A 24,404-nucleotide genomic window follows, 5' to 3' on the forward strand; every position below is an offset into this window, starting at 1 on the left:
ACGCGCTGAGTTCCAGACATTGTTATGGCTCGGCTGTTGTCGTCGTTGCAGCGATTGGACACGGGTCACTACCCGAATGCTTCTCGAGGTAGCAATTATCACGAGCCCAAGTCGAGTGCCCACGCAATGCTCGGGTCCAATCTATGAACAGCATTCAAATATCGTCACTTGGGTGTACTGCGATCCCCACGGTACGTCATCAAATTTTGCAAAGGAGAGATTGAATAAGAATGATCGCTTTTGTCCTTGAAATTACACCGCAACAAAGGAGTTTCTTGGCCACTGGCGTTGCGTGCGAGTATCCTTGAGTCCCAGGTGTGCCAGTAAGCTCGTGTCAAGTGAAAAACATTCCAATTGGATATCGTTGCACCGCTCCTTTAAGCCGTATTTGCGCAAAGTAAAAAAAATTGTTGCATCGCAACACAGATCAGTATGCACTGGCTACGATGGAGATGGGCCAGCCAGTACGTCTAACCGTCCGTCGAACAAAGCCGGCGGTACAATGTCTTACCGAGACGTCCTTTAGTCTTTAAACGGGTCATGAAACGATTTTCCTACTTCTTCCTCCTTAGCTTTAATCCTCAACTCAAATGCGAATTGTGAAATCACGTGGTCGTGACATTCCTTCGGCACCGGTGCGATGACTCCTAGCTTCCACCGTGCTTTTTATGCACACCATAGAACTTGTCATTCCCCAGTGACGATAAGTTCCGTCAGGGCACTCATTGGCCACGAACGCGAATCCAAATATTCGTCAACGAATTGATTGTTGACGAGCGCATACGTCCGAGTGACGCAGTTCTCGTGTCCAATGCGTGAGCTGGGCTCTGCTGACATCAGTTTGGCGCCGGTGACGCGCTTTTGGAACCGCGGATGTATCATAGTGAAAAGGCGGAGAGCTTTCGAAGGCAAGAAGGTACAAAATAGTCCGCTATATTTTCAAATGTTCGTACCGAAAAGCTGGCTTTTGACTTTCTAGCCTCTTTCTTTTGGCCAACAAAACGATATGCGATTAGTAAAGTCTCAATTTAAACTCATTCATTCCAACCCAAAATTCGTTTCATGGGCCCTTTAACGCCCGCAAAGGGTCAACAAGGTGCCTTTCAGACCTCGCCTTTAGATCAAAGCTCAAAGAGACAAAGTGCAAACTATCATTCGAAACCTTGTACATTTTCGCGTTTTCATCTTTCCGGTCTAACAAGACAGTGCCTTTACATTTATCGGCGAATAGGATCACGATAGATCTGTCCAATTTGAGATCACTCAACGCATGCGCGCTCACCACCACTCAGGTTCGTACGAGCGTTTCTGGCGTCCGACAGGGCTGACAATCGGCTCTGCGCCGATGGGCACGAGAGAGATATCAAATGTGACGCAATCTCTCCTGAGCCTCCACAACGATATCCCGTTTCTGAACTTTTTTTTTTTTTTTTTTTTTTGAGCTACAGCAAAATTTCGGACCTTTCATAATAAACTCACGTGACCTAGAGACAGCTTCTTGGAAGGCAAATTGTGCACAGCTGCCACATCGTCGAGTCGTAGCGAGCGATCAGGAAAAAAAAGAAGAGTTTCTGGCGGTAGTTTTGTGTTAGCGTTTTCCTTTCTAGGTCTCCATCTTGTTTCTGTGCTCTGATGATGTAACAAAAATTGTTGGGACGAAGCTTGTTTCAGAGACAACCAGACGGGGATATTTTTGGCGGGTAGACTGGTTACCCCTCCATCCTTGCCAGAGTGTGCTGAAAACGCCACCCGTATAAGTGGCAAAACATCTATGAGCTTTCTTTTTTTTTTTTTTCTGTTTGGGAACCGATATTTTCTCTTTCACGTGTCCCAGTCCCCGAAGTGCTATTTTCAATAAATAACAAATTTCTCAATGTTACGGACTCAAAGAATTGGACGCATTCTTTCTTTCTCATTTGACAGTGTTGGTACCACCACGAGTTACAGGACGGGTGTTCGTCCTAAGCTTATCCACCTGTCGTTGACTTTAATGCAACGCTTCTGTACTGGTTTTGTAAGGCATAAAACTGAATTTGAACTACAAATCGCAGTTGTGGCAGTGCCTAGCTTTTGTTTTAAAACAACTTTAAATCCATTTTACCGCTAGGCCGCCACGCTCGATCACCACGCTCGGGTGCCACGTTCGAGCGTCACAGACTTGATTCTTTTTCTTCGAGTAATTGCAAACAACTCGTCTAATAATTACTCTTGAGAAGCTGCCTCCTTCTTCTGCAGTTATCACAAGAGCCTCATCCAAGGGCCTGTAAAACTGAACGCTTTGCCCGCACCTCATTTAGAACCAAAATAACTGTAAACATCTTTAAATAGCGGACTCCTCATTTAAAAAAAAAAAGTTTACACTTGTCTTAATCATTCTGATGAACTCGAGGAGGTATAGAATGTGCTGTAAATTATCTAGACACATGTCGTGCACGGCAGGTACCCCGCGACACAGTGATAACAAGCTTGACAAATCCTAGCAGATCAGCAAATTTAACCAATTCCAGCAAATAATGGCTCTCGCAACATAACACAGCCTGTGCCTTGCTCATTCACAACACATTTCGTGCCTCTCTGAGATTATTAGCATAATCAGAGCAGTGTTGTACGGAACGGCGTTCCAAAGAACGGTGTTCCTGGAACGCGTTCCTTTTAGGAGGAACGAAGGAACGCCGCCGCCGCATCTTGCATCGGTGGAACTGGAACTCGTTACACTTTTACAAAAGCTAAGAAAAGAACGGCGTTCCTTTTTTTTTTTTTGTCCAGTGGGGTAATTTTCATTTCATTTCAAAGAAGAGACCGGGATCTCGTTTACTTTTTGGTTACTTATCTTAGGGTTTAATTTGTGTGGTCCTCGCTTTTTAACAGTCGGGTGCAGGAGAGCTAGTGGACATTGATACTTTTCTAGGTGCCCGAGACCTTGGTACAAAAAGCAAAACTTTTAGTCGAAGGAAAAGCCACAGCAACAGGCAAGTGTCAAACTCGGTTACTTTCTTTGCTTCCACGAATCCTCATACACCCAGAAACCTAAGGCCGACCACATTCATCATTGAACTTCCACAAAAAGACATACAGTTCCAACAAAAGAACAGGTTACCATGACATCGAACACACCCTTGTATCCCGAACATTTGTCACTTAAAATATACACAAAAGTAACCTTTCTTCATTGTTCCTTTTGTCCCCAGCTTTAAACTGAACAACGAATCCAACCTTTACGAAGAGGGACTTGTATTTTTCAAGACTGACCTTCGAAAAGCCCTACTCTTTTCTTCACTTGCTCGTCCTGCGTGAACAGCAACGTCGAGAAAAAACTGTTGTTAAGTTCGAACAAGGGACTTCGTTAGATTGAAACTTGTGAGGCTGCTGAAAACGGTCGTGGCAGTGTGGGGTAACAGCACATTTGGCTAGTCTGAATCGCCCACCACAAAGATGAATATGACTAAAAGCTGATATTTTTAAAGGTGAATATATCAACGAACGAAACCCTGCTTCCTCTTGTTTTCTTCTCCTGGTGCCCTTCCATCACGGCATTCAGATTCGTTTGCTCCTATTTAATGGGATAGATAAGAAAAAAAAACACTTTCCTCGATCTAAATAGATGTGGTAATCATCAAAATACAAATGTAACGTATATGTAACGATACGTTCAATTTTTTTAATGTAACGGGAACGAGTTTCTTTTTTACAAATGGAACTTGTAACGGGAACGCGTTCCAAAAGTCGGAAGGAACGAGCTTTCGTTCCTTCTTTTGAGGAACGTGTACAACACTGAATCAGAACAATTAATAAATTGTTTCGCAAACCAACTCACTGATTAGTGTATCTACTTGTCTATTAAAAAGACGCGATCAATAAGGTTAATCTTTACCAATGTGTAGTTTTTCCAGGATTGTGACAGCCACGCTAATCCCACAGAGGCGGCTTTGAGGCGCTTGCTGGCTGCTTCAACGAAATAGAAAAATAAACAACCTCATTCAATGACTGCCCGATCACTTGTCACACTTTTTGTGACTTGTCGCCGGCTCCTAGAAACCTTTCGACCATTCTGTGGAAGGGTCAGTTCCCAATGTCCCCCTTTGATTTATTTAAAATCGAAATCCCGTCTTTTTGAATAAGTTCTTAACTCGTACCCACAACAGATATATAATTAGATTATTACTATTTCTTATATAGGGCGTAACCTTTTACCTCTCACAAAAACCATTTTTATTATCCACAATACAATCCCTGTTCATTTTTCAGCAATGGTCAACCGGAAGAGATCAAAGTCCCGACGTATGGGAAATTAGCTCTTAGCATCAGTTGAAATTGAAATTCTACAGCAGCTCACGAACTTTTCAAACATAGACGAAATATTTAGGTAGCTCCTGTTTCAACCTTTCCGTCCCAGCAGTAAGTGATTACGGTCGGAATTCAGGGGAAACAGCGCCGAGACCCCGAGGCCTTCACGAGCAAAAATGTCCGGACATCGGGAGGGCACCCCTCCGGATTCCCGAAGTAAGGTAGTGCACAAAGTAAGTTGTGGAGAGGAGACTCGACGCCACTTAAATCGGTGAGACGGGTAGACGAAGAATCGCCCGTCTCAAGGAACACAAAAGAGAGAGACGCTGCCAATTCGACACGCGCCACAAGGGCGAATCCCAGCTTGTCGGTAATTGCTGCCATCTGGACGACGGACTCCACGGCGTGCAATGTCAACCGCGTCCCCCTACCGGACGTATACGGGGATAATTTGGATGGGTAGACCGGTTGGCCCTCTCCATCGCGGCCAGTGTGTTAAGCCTTAGTAAACGTTTTGAAATACATTTGAACTGAACCAACGCACATGCCAAGTTCTTTGCATGTGTGCGGATACGCCTGGACAGTGCTGTATGTATGACACGATGAGCGAAACAGCTACTTGCTTTGTAACCTATACAACTTCAACTAAGAAGATCATAGTAGAAGATATGCGCAAGGAGAGCGATGTTCACCACGCGCTTCTAGCGTCACCGTTCAAGGACCTCGTGAACGAGGGGCTGCTCATTCAGGCAAGTTACTATATTTCATATCCTGTCTCTGAAAACTTCGTTTAACGGTCAGCAGTTTGCTTATGCTTAGTTTTGAGTTTTGTTCGCGCTTTTCTCAGAAACTCACCAAAGGGGCCATAGCCAAGTTATGTCAAAATGACTGCTGGGTCTGTCGATCGGTCGTACGTTGAATCGAGAGCGTACTTAAAGTCCTAATCACCCGCAAAAAAAAAAAAAAAAATGGTAGAGGTCTATGCCACGCACGCTCTGCTTCCACCAACTGACGAAGTAACATTGCTAATATTTAGAATTATGCATGATAAACATAGTAATTGTTTCCTTAAGTTTGCCTTCCTCTGCGTTTATTAATAAAACAGGCAAGAAATATTTTTAGTTAACATTTTTCCCAATTTTGTCTAATTAAATAATCTTATAGAGGCGTTAATTAAACTTGGTCAGTTATGAATTGCCAACTATTTTGCAATTAACGTGCGATTTGATTATATCAACACAGTAGAAGAAAGTAAAGAAGTCAGCAACGCGATACGAAACTTTACATCCGGCGATCGCGTCCCGTTTTGCCGAACGACTTCGTCCTGCTTTGGAACCAAAATTATTAGGTTCAGATAACAAGATATCCGGCTATTCAATTCTGACTTAAAGTGAGGTAGGGTAGACTCGTTAAAAGTAAAGCAGCGCAGTTTTATGGGTTTACTATTTAACTTCAAAATCTCTACAGTTTCACTATTATGCCCAGAGACGTCGTCCATAAGGTTTTTCTTTTTTCATTCATGCATTCATTAATTTATTAATTTTATTTTCGACTGTTTGTTCAAATACAGGCGCTAAGGGCGTGAACAAATGACTGACAGTTGATGGTTTGACGAGGCCAACGTCATTTTATGGCAAACGGTAAACAAAAGCAAAACGCGAAAGAGCTCTTTCTAAGTACAGCTTTACCGAAGCTTATATTTCCCTTTGCGCATGTTGAACACGTTACCGCAGCCAAACAATGCTAAAAAAGTTTAAAATTTCAGATAAGCTAATGTACAACGTGTATTCAAAGTGTTTAAAATTAAATTTTACAGATTAAAAAAAGTTTAGGACAGAAACTGAAAATAGGTTTTGAAATCTAGCTAGGTTATACTCCTTGGCGGACACTATGTGCAAGTTTAACCGTAACTGTTAATTTTCTAATTAACAAAAAATAATAACACATTTATGAATTAGTGTAATTAAGGTATAAGTTTATATTGGGAACTTGAAGCCGGCCTGTGTTCCGATATATCCATCTTTTAATTTAGCACTCAATCCTCCTAACTCAATCCCGCAGTGCACGCTTACAAAACCGCGAATATCAGCGCAAGAGCTGTCGTTTTGCACGACATTCCTCATGACAACGGAGCGGAGCTGGTAACAGCTGCGAGCGAGGGCAAAACTTATCAGTTCCGCCGCGTTGTGATACGGAATGTGCACGTAACGACGACGTCACAGCGGAGAAGGCTTTTGCGCTGATCTGCAGGGTTTTGTATGAGACTACGAGAGGTAGGTGAGAAATTCATTAAACGATTTAAAACAATTTTGAAGAAACATGACCGCGACATGACGCGATGGAGACAGAGGGGCAAGTAAAGGCAAGGCGGACTAGATCTTGAACACATAGTAATAAAAAAAAAAACTGTTGCTCATTGCTAGCTACTTTTATTTTAGAACCAGTGTATGAAACCAAAGTTTAATCTGAAATTGTGTAAAAACCTGATGTCGCCCTATGAAGGATTTGTTTAAAACATATTGCATAAGCGCAGTACAAGGCTAGGGAGCGGAAGCACACCCTAGTATAGTTATGACTTTGATGTGCAAGCTTCCGTTTGCTAATCGTATACTTCAAATAGCCTGCAGCACGTAGTTCTTAAATGTTCAGAAGTGCTGGAAAGATAGTAGTGACTTATTTTGTGAAATGCTTATAACCGCGTTTTATTGTTTCAGGTCAAAGATAAGGATCTAGGTTTGTTCGTCGACGCGGAGGGAAGTGTCGAGCCAAACGACATTTGGAACCTGGCTTTGAACCCACTTGTCGGTGAAGGCCAGAGGAGCCAACACAAATCAACTGTTGAAAATGACCTCCTACAACCTCAAATAAACGCTTTTGTAATTTTTTATATATGTTGTCATAATAAAGATTTCAACCATAATTACCTATTTTGTGCATCTTCCTTTCAGCGATGCAAATACCGAGAGCATTAGCTGGTGCCTTGGAACGCACCCCTTCTTTACTAAGAAATCTTGTAGCAGAGCCAGCTTCAAAGAAATGTGAGCTGTTGTTTGGGGCATTTGCTTCCCAAAAAGGCTTCCCCCAAAAAGTTTCATCTGACCCCCCGTTTTGTAATGCTAGCATCAACAAACACCGAAAAAAAGCGAAGTCATTGAACTCTCCGGTACTTGAAAATGGTGCCAAGGAACCCCTTATGGGACGAGAGTCCTCTGAATCTCAGGGTTGCAAAGGGTGCTTGTGAGCACCGTTGTACGAGCGTGTCTATTAAGTATCCAGGGGAGTTAAAGGAATCCTCAATTTATAAGAGTTTTGCAGCTCCCATGGTGTTGCGAAGCCGCACTGGACTGGGGAGTCTTGCGAGTCCCTAGGAGTAGTAAAGGGCGCAATATATCTCCCACAAAATTGGGAGTCATGTGAATACCTGGGAGTTGAAAGGAGCATTAAACAACACCGATAAAAAGACGGGTCACGTGAACCCCCGGGAGTTATAAGGAGTGCCAGACAACACCCCTGTTTAGTGGGATAACTTGACTCCCTAGGTGGTACTTAACGAATTAAGCAGCACCCTTAGTGAGGGGTGTCAGATGAGCACAAGGGGATTCAGATAAGGAGCTAAATGACCCCTGCAAAACGGGGTGTACTATAGCTTTCCGATTTAGGGGGATAACATGACTCGCCCGGGGAGTTATTTCTGAGACATCGCTTGACTCCCCTGAAGGGAGTACCCGTGTACACCCTTTTTTTTAGAGTGTAGTACTGCTCCCCCGCAGGCCTCCGCCATGTCTCTGCTCGTGCGGGCAAGCGCGTGCCATGACAAGCTTGCCAAGGCTACTTTCACGCGCACGCTGCACAAGCTTGGCACCAGTGAGGTGCCATGCTTGCAATTAACAAGGCCCGCAGAATCTTCTTTTCTGCAGAGCACATGTGCAACCAATCATAGCGTTCTGCGTGGGGGATCGGGTAGCCGAGTGAGTCAGCGCACCGCAACTCGGAACACGTGGAGCGAAAGCTCGCGCTGCAGAAAGGGACCCCGTTCAAGCGTCACCCCTGCTCGTTTCGATCTGGATGAGCATTGTACCGGCGTGCGGTCGTGTTCCCTCCACGTGTTCCGCAACTCGGAACACGTGGAGCGAAAGCTCGCGCTGCAGAAAGGGACCCCGTTCAAGCGTCACCCCTGCTCGTTTCGATCTGGATGAGCATTGTACCGGCGTGCGGTCGTGCATCCCTATTGCGTGATGCACGTCAAGGATACAAAGCTAGCGCAGAGTTAACGTAATCCAAACCCTGAGACAGAAATACGTAAAATAACGGACAGTTTCAGGGTTTAGACTAGGATGTATTCCTTAACCAGCTCTCCTGCATACTTTCGCTTCCTGCGTATCATTCAGGTCGAGAAAAGTATATTCTCTGGAAGTTTAATCAGCGCGGGTGATATTTTTGTGAAGGAATGCTATGTGTATCCTGCGTAAGTATCTGTGTTCCTTCTGTGAATTGCAATAATTTCGCGGAGCATTCGCGGAGTATTCGCGGAGCAGGCTTTGCTCGTAAGCCGGGCGGGTTTTCTCCCGTTTAGCGCGCAGCCGTTCTTCCAGTCTTCATTCTACACTCGTGGCTTTGTACCCGTCTTTATGGGAATTAAAGAACGATGCCATGGGACGGCAGTCTCAAACGACATGTATGCTAATGGACACAGGACCACAGTGATAAAACTAAACGAAGAAACAAACAAACTCATAATTTCCTATTAGGAAACCCCATAAATTTACTTTTTGATCGCCGGTTGAATATTTTTATGGGAGCCGGCAATATGACGTTTAGCAAGCAAGGCGAGTCGAGCGAAAGCCACGCTCGGGGGGCGAACACAGGCGAAATGCAGACTTGTACACGTTACTGAAAAAAAGTAACCGATTACAATTACAATTACTTCCTTGTAAAAAGTGACCGATTACAATTACAATTACAGTCTCAAAAAAGTAATCGATTACTTCCCACGTTACTTTTCATTCAACTTTTTTTTATTGCGGTAGCATAATCCATGGAATCTTGCGCTCAGCTGTTCCGAAAAAAAAAAAAAATAGAAAGCCTTGACAGTTTTCGCTTACAGCTGCAGTGAGTGACGCCAACACACCCAATCCCTCTCGTGAAAAAATAAATAAAAATCTTTCAGCCTTTCCACTCTCGCGAAGAAGGAAGACCATCGGAGCTGTACCCGATACACGGTGTGCTTCTTCTTCGTCGTCGTCTGTTTTTCGTGCTGTTTCCTACGATGGATTCCCACCAACGCGCCCAACTATCCATTCTTTTATTATAGCTAGTGCCACTAAATAAGCTACACTTCAGAGTAACGACACTTCGCCATATTGTGTCTTAAAATCATGGTTGCCAGTTATCTGAAGCTTTATCTGAAATCACAGGAAACGCTTCTCCGCCCTCTACAAATGTTTAAACAGTTCGCGACAGAGCAAAGCAATCTTAGATGACCTTCCTAGCACCAACTCTAATGCTGAGGAAGCCTCCCTTATGAATCAGGACGATCGGCAGTTGTGTCTGCTCTGCATACGAGCCAAAATGGCGGCGCCCACAACAATGTGCGGGAACGGAGTGCCGATACTCTAAGCGCAGCTCATTTAGTGGCTCTAATTATAGCTAGAAAGGCTGGCGCCATCTACGAGCGACGGCGGAAACCATGTTGGTTCTGTGCTTGCCGCCGTCGCTTATAGATGGCGGTAGCTGTCCAGGCAGGTTTGTGTCGACATACCGGACACGATCCTGGGGAACCTAGCCCTTAACAACTCCGCTGTAATAAAAATAGCGCTGTTTAAATGCATACTCACAAGAGGCTAGATAAGGTCATTTTTCATACCAAGACGTAGTCTCCGGTGTACCAAAAAAAAAAAAAGATGTACCCAGGAAACGAAGCATAGTGAAGTCGCCTACTTAATGATCAAGGTCCCGTGCTTAGTAGTTTTGAAAAAGGAAAAAAAAAAAAAGAATTGACTGTTGCCCAGAGCTGAGTGACTCCAGCACCATCTACCCTCCCCCCCCCCCCTCCCCTTTTCCAAAAAAGAAAAAAGGAGATTGAAAAAGCTTGTAATGGGTAATTTTGTAATCGATTACAGCCAAAAAGAAATTTATTTACAAGGGTCGTTACTTTTTAAAGGAAGTAATTGAAGCGTTACAAAATTACAAGTAAAATGTAATTGATTACAAGTAATCCATTACTTGTAACGCGTTACGTACAAGTCTAACAAAATGTAACGCATTTCGTCTTTTTTTTTTTTTTTTGCAGAAGTACAGGTGCACTGGTACCGCTTTCAAGGCTGGTTCACACAACGGTTGCGTTCGCATGCAACCGAAATTATCGTAACGGCCAAAACACCTCAACAACTGTGACTCGTGGATTGCTTCGCGAAGCTGGTCGTTTCGGTTGCATGCGAACGCAACCAACGCAGATGTGTGAACCAGCATTTACTCGAGTAAAGGCTTTGTTGTACTCCGACGTTGAGTGCAAAAAGCAAATTGGGTCAGTGTTATTTGTACAGTGTGCCATTAAAGTAGTCGACGAGTCACACGCTGTAGAGGAGCAATTTAGCCAGTGCAGTACAACCGCTAGCCTGGGGTCTTTAACGTGCATCACGCAGTAGTGATACACGACCGCACGCCGGTACGATGCTCATCCAGATCGAAACGGGCAGGGGTGCGGCTCGAACCCAGGATCCCTGGGTTCTGCAGCGCGAGCTTTCGCTCCACGCGCGTCGAGCTGGGTGTGCGCTTCAGCCCACTCGGCCACCGATCCTTTTTTTTTTTTTTTAAGCAGTTTTTTCTTTACAGGTTAAAAGCATAAGTAGCCAAGAATGAAGGAAATGAGGTATATACATATATTAGAGCAGGAAAAGAACGTTACATAAGTTAGACATGGCATTAAATGACCCAGGTGCAAAGTAAATCAGTTTAAGGTTACAACATTGTTAAAGAGTGCAGTAGACTCGGCTCTGGATGTATATTACACTCGAAGGTGTTAAAAATGTATTAGAGTGAGGCACGTGCGAAGGCGACGGATAGTCTTCCTGAAGCATGAAAATTTAGTGCTACCTTTTGACCTTTCACCAGAGTGTCTCTCAGATCTTTTCCATTTCCACTGGTTCTAAAATTCTAATAGTCCAGTCCAATTTGCTAGCAAAGTGTCGCCACGCACCTCGTTGAGCGCAGCGAAAGCAGCGTTTAGTGCAGAACGTGCTCCTTTCATTGGCCGGCGAGTAGGAACTCGATATCGGCGACCAATCACTATCTTCGTGTTCTGCGCCACGCCACGTTTGCTACGCTCAACGCCGGAGCATAACAGAGCCTTAAAGGAACACTGACAGGGTATTTATGCTCGCCGAGGTTTTTAGTTGTACGCGACATATGAGAGCCCAACTACCCAGAACAGAATTTGCGGCTCTGAATTCGGTTTTTTTCCGCCCGAAAACCGCCGATCGAGAACTGGACGGTTTGAGTCGCGCTCATTCTCTTTTCCGTGGTTACGGACCGTTTTCTCGACGCGACCACCAAATTTAATCAAAGTCATTGAAGGCAAACAGTCAATACTAAAAATATAAAAAAAGATATGAACCTCATTTTTGTGGCTTCCAAAAAGCTGCAAATACGTTGATTGAAAAAAAAAAAAGGTTGCACAGACAACCGGAAGCATTCTCGTTCACTGCGCAATTCTTCAACATGGCGTCGTTCACTGCGCAATTCTTCAACATGTCAGCGGACAACGGGCGTGGGACCTCTACTTGAGAACTGTCGTTCACGGTACCGGCGAATTCTGTCTTCCTTCGAAAAAGAAATTTTGGACCGATCAAAAGAATTTTTTATTTTTTATTTTATTTCCAATACTACTAATCCCATTCGGGATTGTTGCAGGGTGGTACATCATACTGAAATATATATCTTTTAATACACATTTGAAGATAATGGTATGCAAGCCTATGTCGACAGGTGCGCTTCCAAGTTCCTAAGAAACTGCTCTACACTAGTGGAATGCACAATGTTTCGCGGCAAGTGATTCCATTCGTTGATAGCGCGGGGGAAGAAGGAATATTTGAAGCAATTATTGTGGGTTGGAAGTTCTTCGTAAAGCTTACCATGGTTATATCTTGTTAGCCGTTTACTAGTAGGAGTTAGATAATTTTCCGTGGGGATGTTGAAGTTGCTGTTAGCTAATTCATATAAAAATTTAAGCCTTGCAATTTTCGCCCTTTTTTCTAGTGACAACAGTTCCAATTGCTTACATAACTCGGAGGGGGAATCATGCCAACTATATTTGTTAGATATAAACCTTGCAGCCATTCTTTGTATTCTTTCTAACTTACTAACACCAGAGGCCGTGTATGGGAACCAGACGACGTTGGCGTACTCAAGCATAGGGCGGACTAGCGTCTTGTAGGCTAATAATTTCGTCTCGGTCGATCCACTTTTTAAGGTTCTTTTTAGAAAATTAAGTTTGTTTAGCGCTTTTTGAGTTACAGAGTCTGTGTTTAAGTCCCAACGGAGGTCATGGCTTATATGTAGGCCGAGGTACTTGTACTGTGTGACTTTCTCCAGGGGTTTATTGTTGATGTGGTAGGAAAACGATTTAGGTTGCTTTTTGTTAGTTATGGTCATAGATACAGTTTTATCTAAATTTAACAACATCTGCCAGTCATGACACCATTGTACAATATGTTGAAGTGCATTGTTAAGGTTGATTTGATCCTGTTCATTGTTGATTTGTGAGTACAGTATACAATCGTCAGCAAAAAGACGGATTTTTACATTAACGTTTTGAACTATGTCATTTATGTAAATAAGAAACAGGAAAGGTGCCAGTACCGATCCCTGTGGAACACCAGATGAAACTTTTCCCTTTGACGATGAATGAGCGTGAATTGTCACAAACTGATAGCGATTAGAAAGGTAGTTTCTTATCCAATTAAGTATTTTGCCTGCTCCCAGAATAGTTTCTAGCTTGAATAGTAGTTTTGTGTGGGATACTCTGTCGAATGCTTTCGATAGATCTATGAATATAACGTCAACCTGACCCCTGTTGTTAATTACGGTAGAAAAATCATGAATACTTTCGGTCGGCTGAGTAACAGTCGATAACTGACGCCTGAAGCCGTGCTGGAATGGGGTTATTATATTATTGTTCTCGACGAAGGTTGAAATGTGTTTTAGTATAATGTGCTCGAGTATTTTGGAGCAAGTTGAAGTGAGAGATATAGGCCTGTAATTAGTAAACTCCTTTTTGTTTCCAGATTTATATATGGGGATTACTTTAGCCAATTTCCAGTCCTCGGGAATTTCCCCTGTGTTGAGGGAGTGTCTAAAGATGAGTACGAGATACTTTGCTATCCATTCCGCGTACCTTTTTAAAAATTCATTGGGTAGATTGTCAGGGCCAGCACTCTTTTTACTATTGAGGTTAAGTAAGAGCTGCAAGACACCTTGTTCGGTTACTACTACATCGTCCAATGTGGGCAGAGCTGAATAAGAGACAAAAGAAGGTATATTATCATTATCCATAGTAAATACAGAAAGAAAGTACTCGTTGAACATCTTCGCTAGATTGGTTTTATCATTTGACAGTGATTCTAGGTGTGACTTAGTTTTAGGGTTAACGTGACTCCAGAATTTACGAGGTGACGACTTAATAAACGACTGAAGTGTCACATTGAAAAATAAATGCCTAGCTGATCTAACTTTGAGGCCAAGTTCTGTATTCAGCTGCGCCAACTTATCTTTATTAAGAGGTGTTTTAGTTTTCTTTGCACATTTGCGCAGCCTGTTTATTTTACGTTTCACGTGAATAATTTCCCGCGTTATCCAAGGGTTTTTTCTGTCAATTCTTTTCGTCTTAGTTGGGATAAAGTTTGAAATGCAGAACTGAATGGCTACTTTAAATTCGTTCCAAAGGGTATCGGTAGTGGTAAGAGCGTTGGAGAAGAGTAATTGGAAGGTATCAAAATGCATATCAAAGTAATCGAGTACGCCAACGTCGTCTGCATTGCAATAGTCCAGTACTGTAGAAACTTGCGGCGCAGCAGAAGCTACAGAGTTCATTTTAAAAGAGCACAAAACCATTTCGTGGTCAGATATACCATCTAAGACGTCGATATTGTACTCGTGGCTCAGAAAATGATCACTAACAAAAACCAAATCGAGCACTGTTTGTGTCGAGCCTTGAATACGAGTGTTTTCGGTAACAATTTGAGTTAGGTTATAATGAAAACATAGTTCTGAAAGAATATCAACACCATGGGATAATTTCTGGGGTTTAGAAAAGGACCAATCAACTAGAGGTAAATTAAAGTCACCTGCTATTATGATCTTACTGCTCATGTTAAGATTCTTACGCATATAAGCATACATATTCCAAACGAACTCTGGGGCTGTGTTTGGGGGTCTGTAGGCCACAGCAATGAAGCAGCAACTGTTCTCATAGCTGATTTTACACCATAAGCACTCAATTCCCTGGGAATCGGGCAGCAATGTACATGAAATCCCATTTCGAGCAAGAATCGCAACTCCGCCGCCACGTGATCTCCTATCTTTGCGCAAGATTGTGTAGTTGGGAGGCGTGATTTCGCTATCTTGTATACTGTCTGACAGCCACGTTTCGGTGATTACAACAATATCAGGTTCGGTATTCAGAATAGCTGTTTCAAGTTTATCAGTTTTATTCACGATACTCCTCGCGTTTAAGTTGAGTAGGCGAAATTCGTAATCATTATTGATACGGCTAGGCTTTAGTCATGGACTTGAAGCCTGTGCAACATCAGCTATCAAACTCTTGTCGTTTTTGACGTCGTCCCAAGTATACACTTTTCCGTTTATTTTAACTTTGTCGTACATCAAAGTGACCTTTTCACCGGCAAGCTTATTCGATTTCGAGCTTTCGAGCAGTTTTTTTCTGATTCCCTGAACTCGTTTCGAGTAGTCCTCGCTGATTGATAATGGTTCATTTTTTAACCTATTACAGTTACGTAGAATTTTCATCTTGTCTCTGAAGTCAATTAGTTTGAGAATCACTGGACGAGTTTTACCTTCAGTTGGTTTTCCCAGGCGATGTATGCGTTCAATTCCATTGGTTTTTACGGACAGTTTGTCCTCAAGGACCTCCTTTGTTACTCGCTCTTCGAGTTTGCTGCTGTCTTCGTTTGGCAGCTCAGAAAGACCGAAAATAATTAGATTATATCTTCTACTGCGATTTTCTAAGTCATCAATCTTATACACGAGTGATGCAACAGTAGAATTGATATTTATCCCGTACGACACGCCCGACCAGCAAGCCGATTGCACGCAGACGTCGCCGAGCCGTCGTCCCTTCTCGTGGATCAAGACATCGCTCGCTCAAACGTCAAGCACCAAGTGCGTACATCGAGTTGGATACGCACGCGTACGGTTCCTTTACTAGGTGCGAATGTGGCCAATGCGTGGTGCTGCCCGACTTCAAGCCGGGAGCGCATGTACTGGAGGGAAATCGGCAGCAAACTTTTCGACATACAGTTGACCGGGTGCATCACTACGAACGAAAGAGTTCCTTCAGTAGCTCATCAATAAAGAAGAAAAAAATTCCTTCACTAGCTCAGTGGCAAGACGACCGCTTCACACGCAGCGGGCACGAGTTCGTTTCCCTTGTGTGGGAAACGAAAAAAACAATTGTTGTGAACGATACGTCGCTGAACTAAATGGTATGGGATTCCATTTTTGACACCTCTGCCGCACAATGCCACTTTCAGATGCAGGAAATGTGAGGCAGCTCTTCACGTAACATCTTTCGAGTATTCTTTTCGGAGCCGATCACGGGAATTCACCACGGGCACTCAACACTAATTGCCAACACTTAAAGGGATGGTGAACCGAAATTTGGATTAAAAAAAACAATGCTGGAGATGTAGGCGGACGCTACAATCCCTACAACACTACTTGTAAGGCGATATCTCACCGAGCAAGTCGACAGACAGTCCTTGCGGCCTACGTAGTGAGCCCATCAAATGACAAGACAGAAGGAATATCGGGTAGAAAGAAATACTACAAAAGTATGGAGATCTCTAGTCCCTCCTCACAATTGAAGAAAGGCAGAGTGCGACTTATAGTTCACGTTCCTTTCTTCGCGACTCGTTCATCGGCGTAGCTAATCGGCGAATGACACACTTCTATTGGCCACGGAACGATGATTACACCAAATTTTAGAGCGCAGCTCTTAGGCGCTCGTTTCCGGCTTGAGCGGCGTCGCCGTCGCCGTCGGCGTAACCGCGCGGTGCATTATGGGAAATGCCCCATAATGCAACGAGCACGAAATGTTATCGCTTATATTATTGGCGACGTGCCGCGCGAGACCCTCGTGACGTCACGAGGGTCTCGCGTGGTGCATTATGGAACATTTACCATGATGCAACGCGCTAGGAGGAGGAGGGGGAGGGGACGAGGGGAGGGGTAGGAGGAGGAGGGGAGGAGGAGGTGGGGAGGAGAAGGGAGCGGGGGAGGAGGGAGTAGGAGGTAGAAGGAGGAGGAAGGAGGTTGAAAGATGAGAAGAGGAGGTGAGGGAGGGGGAGGAGGGGAGGAGGAGGGGAGGAGGAAGAGGAGGGAGGAGGATGAGGAGGAGAGGAGGAGGGAGGAGTGTACCCTCCCCTCAGTACCCTTCTCTCCTCCTCCTTAAGAGCTGCGCTCTAATTCGGCGTTACAGGGTATTGCAAACGTCTCATTTTTTTTTTATTACCCGCTCGAAGCTACCCACGCCCTGAATTTCATAAGATGTCAATGACTCTAAAAAGTGACGCACCCCTGCCTCGGTGAGATGAATCTTTTTTGCGCTACACGTTGTTACCTTTATCACGTCTTTCGCTAAGCGCTTTTCGTAGATCGCAACGATTTGTTATTCGCGTGCTTTGCGCGGGAACGGCTACGTCGAAAGAAGTTCGTGGCACAAAGTAAATGGTGCATTTCCTGCGTTGTTTTTATGAACTGAAAGGGCCTCGTGACTCATATCTGTTTATACGTCACACGATTCGTTACAAACGTGGGGTGGTGCTATACTTGCGATATATAAATTCACTCTGGAATCACCCCAAGCAAAAACGTAAGATTGCACCTGCGTGCATTCAAGTGATGGGTATCGCTCAGCCCTATCGCTCATTACGACTGCACCTACGGTCACGTGCGAGTTTCGATAGTGAAGAATTAGGACGCTATCAGCCGCAGACACGCTGTTCATACACCGTATACAAAAAGACAGGGCCTTCCCTGCACGCACGATGAAAGAATTACCCGAATTGACTGTTTTATCTCTTAGTATATTGAAACGATCGCTCATTAAATACTGCATCCCATGAATTGTAGAAAACTTTGAAGATAAAAGTCGCCGCCAATCCTGTTTCTTTTTTTAAAACATTTTTGCTTACTTTTCGAAAGGAGAAAATACCGGCTCAGTATTAAGTTCATTTAGAGCGTAATGAGCTCGCACATAAACAAAATGAAGCGAACATACAGTCGGGAAATAGAACGCAGACGTGGCTTATAGAAATTGTGTCGTCAAGGTTGTTGGCAGTTTAAACCTGGTTGTGAGCGAACGCTTTCGGGGAATCCAGGTTTGTGGGCTGCACGCTCTTTCGAACGCGCGGAACGGTGCAGTGATTTCCCTTGGCAGCAGTTTGAAATACTGTTAGAGTCTTCTCGTACCATTCAAAAAAAAAAAAGTTGTGTTTATTGTTTGTATTCGGCTACATTCAGCTACACGTTTGTAAGATAAATATAAATATATCTCGCACACAACGCTTTTATTAGGAAATGCGACCCGGGTCATGACCCGAAAAACCAGAAATGTGCCGCAGATTTTTTTTTCTTTGAAATTGAGGGCGTAATAAACAGGCCGCATCTGTTCATTTTGTGGCAATTTATTTTAGCACGGCCTATTTTGTCTGTGTACATAAGGCAATTTGGGGGACTCTTCAAATAATATATAGGAACCGCTTTCCCCGAACTCCTCCAGCTTTTTGTGGTATAGGTAAGTGTAAATGATTGTGGACGCTAATGCATGAACGTTGTTTCGAACATTTTTAAAAAGATTTCAGAGCTCTTCCTAAGTTGCACTAAACTTCGATGGTGCACCTGGGGTTATGTAAACCTGATTTACTCTAGGCGTAAAATCCTAGTATTTTAACAAAACGTGCACACTAAGAAATGCCTGCGCGTCTACTCACCGGCAAAACACTCAAAGAACCAATCATCGCGTTCTAGGAAATCAGTTCAGCGAATGATGAGGCGGAACATCTGTTTAGACCTTGAAATGAAGTCTGCGCTGTGGCGTTGCGCAATGCAGGCATGACGCTTTGTTTTGCGTAATGCCACAGTGTAGACTTCATTTTTAGGTCTGAAAGAATGTTCTGCCTCATCATTCGCTGAGCTGATTTTTTAGATCGCAATGATTGGCTCTTTGAGTGTTTTGCGGGTAAGTAGACGCGTAGCCATTTCTTGGAGTGTACGTCGGATGCCAGTCTCAGGAAGAAGGAGCTTTTCCTTTTGTATTACTTCAAGTACAAATGCCGTTGAAGTGTCTACCACGTCGGAGTTCTGTCGAGATGTACAAATGTTAGTGGGACTCCGTGCGCCTATAATGACAACACGCCATATGATGTCCAACTTTAATGAATTAATGCAATTTTTTTAGGAAGGGATGGCATTTTGGTTTAGTATGGTTAGGAGTATTGGGCAGCGAGACGGGGATTAATGTATGCCGAGCAGTCAGGCTTCACACGCAAAGTCCCACACAGGCTGATAGCAGTACTCCGCGTGCTTCGGCCGGGGGTTGGAAATGGTGTCGTCCACTCTATGGATAAGTACGTCGTTGTCCGTCTGCTTGTGACGCATTTTACTTTTGCATCGCTTATCACCTGGGCCAAAAATGCCAAGTCATTGAGTTGTGAACGCGTACGCAGCGTCCAGTATACCGCACAACAGACCTACAGCGTCTGTTCAGAAGGCGTTCCACAGCCCAGCAGACAAAGATGGCAGCTCGTAGAAGGCGTTTTTTGCGAAGGTCTCTATGTGCGAGTAAAAGAGTTCGCAAACTTTCCCAAATCAGGTACCTGATGATCGGTCTGGCTCCAATGTGGCGGGAACAGAACCTCTCTCCGTTTCGTCCCGGTCGTGTAGTGCATTCCCGTTTCCCGGTCTCTTCCTCTGTGCCACTCGCCCGCTGGCTACACACCAACCAACGAACTGTTTCAAAATCAGCCCGCGTCTGCCCATATTATCTTACACCGTGGCCAATATCAGGTGTTGGCGTTGCGCGAGTTTAGAAATCATCGCATTACGATGAACCGCAGTGAACGCTGCAAGGCGTCTGAGCCAATCGGGCGTTGTGAACCTGTAGCGTGATCAGGCGCAGAACGCGTCGCCGCGCGTTTTTCCAATAACACGTGACACTCACAGGACGCTGGATTGGCTTGGACGGCTCGTTGTGTCTGCTGCTGTCCATCGTAAGGTGAGACGGAGCGTGTAGCAGACAAACATTGTTCGGCATCTTTGCTCGCAGCTCCTTTCTTGTTTAGACCATCGCCCGAATCTCGTCGGCCTGTTGTATACGTAAGAACTGCCCTCGAGTTCTCAGGAAGAAATAGCGTCAGTATACGCCACTCAGCACGGACGGTTCGTTTTTCTGACGTCACTATAATAAAGAAAACTCTTCGCCAGCGCCCTTTCTTCGAGACTGGTGAGAACAAAAGCATCATATAATGCCCAATGCGTCCCTGCGCTTTTGGGCAAAATACGCGTTATGTGAAAAACGGTACTTTTTTTTCGTTTTTTTTTTTTTAATTTTTGTTTCGTTTTTTTTTTTTTTTTTTGCAACGGAGTGTGGTGCACAATATATTTCGTGATGTACGGTACCGATTTTACTTTCAGTCCTACATCTCCCTCAACAATGAAGGCTGCCTGCATCGGTTTAATTGGCCTCGTCCTCGTGTGCAGCGCCATAACTGCTGGTAAGAATCGGTTCGTTTACATCATCTCGTGCTTTTAAGCGCATACTGTAAAAATGGCTGTCTGATACTTCCCTCAAAACACGAGAAGTGCCAAAAAAAAAAGAAAAGAGGCCACATCTCTAACGTGGTGAATGATGTTGATTGGGGCGAAGCCCTGGTGGTGCTGATGATACTGATTTTATTGTTAATAGGTAGTGCTGATTTTTCTTTATTGCTCATAGGTAGTGCTGAGTTCCGGGTTGCGTTTCGACTTCATTATTACTGCTTTATGGTCGGTGAAATGCAGAGCCAGTGGTTCTTCTAGCGGATCAGCTTGGATCCGCTAGAAGCCGTGGGAACGCATCTCCACCGCTTAAGTCAACGGTTCATGTCAGAAAAAGAATGTGTGGTATAGATCGTGGTTATATACGCATTTGAGCATTTGACCGCAGCGCCCTCTCGTCTATAAACGTTGAGCCAATGCATGCAAAGTTTAACGCGATTATATACGCATTTGACCGCAGCGCCCTCTCCAGTATACACGTTGAGCGGCTACATGCAACGTTTGGTTAAGACGTCCGCCTCGTAAGCAAGCGGTCCTAAGTTCGAACCCCCGTGCGGGCGTACGTTTTTTGTTTTTGTTTTTAAAGTGGGCCGATCCCAAGGGCAGTGCAATCGATGTGAGGACTGACGCCGGACGGACAAGGCTAGACCCTAAGGAGCTTCGCCCCTAAAAAAATAAGAGTGCGATCCAGGAAACGCGCGCTGCGACTACAAAATCTGAACAAAGAAAAACGATATTTTTGGTTGAAAATGCGAATTATGCAGAGACCATATATGGGCAGCACGTTGTTCCTGCTCAATATGTTTGCGCAGCTCGTGCTTTATATATATATATATATATATATAAAACTGAGAAGAAAAAACCCTTAGTGAAAAACAGCAACAACGGACGATTTAATATATATATATATATATATATATATATATATATATATATATATATATATATATATATAGATATATATCCTGGCTCCGCCAATTTTTGGCTTTCGGCGGGTTCCTGAAAACTTGGATTCTTTAATTCATTGGATTAAGTACGGTTCATTCATCTGCACATATTCGTTTATATATATATATATATATATATCGATATATGCGAAGTCATTGAGAGCTTAGGAAACGAAGGACATGGCCAATAATCTTCACGCACAGTGGTTAGAGAGAGAGGTTTCGGAAGAAGGCCAGAAAGGGAGCCCGAACTTCCCCTAAGGCTTCGCACATCTCTGGACAAGGGCACTGTTTGGGTTAATTAAGGGCCCTACGTACAGTTGCGTTTGAGTACGTTTGAGTGCTTTGCGTGGAGAAACGAAAGCGAGCCACCGGTATATCTGTGCTTCGGACGAAGCGTGGAATCCAATTCGAACAATAGCTTGGCACGCGACATAATTAAGAAGCAGGAATGTCCTGATTTCTCGCAGCCGTAACGCAGTCAAACGCACTCGGACGCACTCAAACGCACTCAAATGCCCTTTAGAACGCCCCACGCCGGCGCAATCGCGTGCCGCGCGGCCTTGAAAACCTGTGCGCAAACAACATCTCACGGCGTGTGAAAGAAACGCGAGGGAATCTTCGACAAGCTTGTTCCGTGGCGAGGCGATGCCCCCCGTTCAGACGTGTGTAGGCCCGTTTGTCATGTGCGCAGTTGTCATAGGCCAACTGGTAATAGGCCCGTTCGTCACAGCGGAACATTCGTCATAGGGGAATTGGTCACTAGGAAAGTTTGTCACTGTGCGATCCGGGTATTCGCGAATTTGAACAACTTATATTTACTTGACTTTGCATGCAATAAAGATAAGTACATTATATTTCATTTTTACTGAAGAGAGGGAACATCCAAAATAGTCATCGTTGTACTTAGAAAACAACAGGTTTATTGAGCGAAATAAAAAGAAACTAAAAACCGATATTCCGAGCTGCCGCCCTCAAGGTTTCAAGACGATAGCGACCATCGCAGCGGCTTGCAATTATTTGAAGATGCCGGTTGCAATCGGCGTGCCTCTTGGACACCCTCGACAATGTCGTGCCGCCCTCTGCTTGAGTCAGTTTCATCTCTGTCAAGGACTGCTCCCTCTTGATGCAGCCCAGGTACACCCAGATCTTGGGGAACTGCAGCCCACGCTGCTCTGGCATAAAAAGGAAAAAACACACACACACACACTCGTGGAGAAACCTTTTTGAATGGGCACCGTACTGAAATTTTAAGCCACAAATGGAAAAATGCGCTACAGAAAACTTCAGAGCTCTCAGAGGACTAGGTTAGTTCTCACCTGCAGTCCCCGGTGCCACGCTTCGCTGCTGTTGTTCGTCCTTGGCATTTCTGCTAGTGTTGATTCTCTGACTGACCAAACCAGAGGAGGGAAGGTTGCCGACGACAAGCCGTTTCGACGGGGTCTCCCGATATGCACGTGCTCGAAGTTCGCCACGCGTGAGGCATCGGTCCACAAGAAATAAAGTAACCAATTAGCTTAACTGAAGAAAAAAATAAGACATATAAATATAATGCCGTATACCAGAACAGCAAACTCTTCATCTGAATTGTAGCGACTCTGGTGACCACTGGAGCACACATTCCTGTACACCGACTGGGATAAGTGAAAAAAGCATCCCTGTACCCTAGCGCCGAGAATCATGGCTTGTATCGCGTTGATGGCCGCTATATCGCGTTGATGACCGCTACCTCAAGGCGGTTGGCCCCCATGTGACTCAGCACGACGTCGAAAAACCTTAAAAAGAGAATATATTTGGAAGTGTTTGAACACATATCCAATAATAGGGCCACCGAGCGTTTCGTTTTATACGTTTATCACAGCTCTTGAATGCTTACCTTCTGTAGGCAGCTTCAGATTTGTTGGGCAGCAAGCCGTAAACCATTGGCACTACCACGCCATTGGCTGTGGCATTTTTTTACCAACTGTACACGGAGCGTGTACAGTTGGTAAAACTGTGCCGAGGTGACTTTAAAGGTCCCTCCGCGAACCACGTAGTCGCCTGAGCCAGACAGCTCAAGTTGCGCTCGGTAGCAAAGATCAGGATTATTTCACTGTCGCAGACCACAGCCAAAGGAATCTCCTTTGGCTGCCGTCTGTATGCAGGTAAACAGACATTATTATCATAATATGTCGCCCACTGTGATTTTGCGCTGTAATACCCTTTACCATAAACTCTGCGGGCATTCGTATGTCGGCTCTGCAAGATGGTACGCTGAACTCGAAATTCGCCGCTGCCTTTGCTTGCGGATTGTGCGCAGAAGTGTTGACGGTGCGGGAATCTGCGATGCAGTGTCGTGACTGACACAGGCAGCCGCACCCAGAAATATTTGGTACGGTGCTAGACGCCGTTTTACGGGAATAAAGACATTAGTGAACTTGTTTTGGGGATATAAGAACAGGCACAGATTTTCCTACATACCAGCCTTTTCCTTCATCTCATGACGAACCCGAAGCACGTTTATCTCAGTGGGGTCGAATGGATGCGTATGGTCACTGGAATAAGAGATTTCACGAGTCTTGGCGTGATCGGTGACTATCTTAGTTTTGCAAACTCCTCTTCGCCGGCATTAACTTTGATGCAAGTGTATACGAATGTCCTTCGTGAAGAAGCATATCGCCACCTCTCTTAGTAATAACTACCTCCATTTAGAAATCGAGAGAGAGATGGGAAGCATAAGAGATCCGTCTTTGATAAGCCAGGAGATACCGGCATGTAAGCCCTAAAGCGGGGCACCAAAAAAAAGAATAGGGTTTAGTGGGTTTTTCTTATTGTGATCTTTATGTTCTCAAAGTTATTTTGTTAGTAAGGTTACCCAGTTAAGACAACATGCAGGCAAAAGGCTGCACGTCGCCTTAACTTGGGGTCATTGGGACATGATTTTGTTCCCTTTCGTACAGTGGTCAACCTCCCTGACCTTGTACAGATGTGGTTGGGTGACCCCCTTTCCTAACTTTCCTAACAAAATAGAAATAAAACGTTTAACAATTTTGGGGTCATTGTGTGACGAACTGCCAGCGTGACGAATCATCCTATGACGAATGTTCCGATGTGACGAACGGGCCTGTTACCAGTTGCCCTATG

Source organism: Ixodes scapularis, unplaced genomic scaffold (genome assembly GCF_016920785.2).
Source record: "Ixodes scapularis isolate PalLabHiFi unplaced genomic scaffold, ASM1692078v2 PGA_scaffold2__306_contigs__length_199485367, whole genome shotgun sequence".
NCBI lineage: Eukaryota > Metazoa > Arthropoda > Arachnida > Ixodida > Ixodidae > Ixodes > Ixodes scapularis.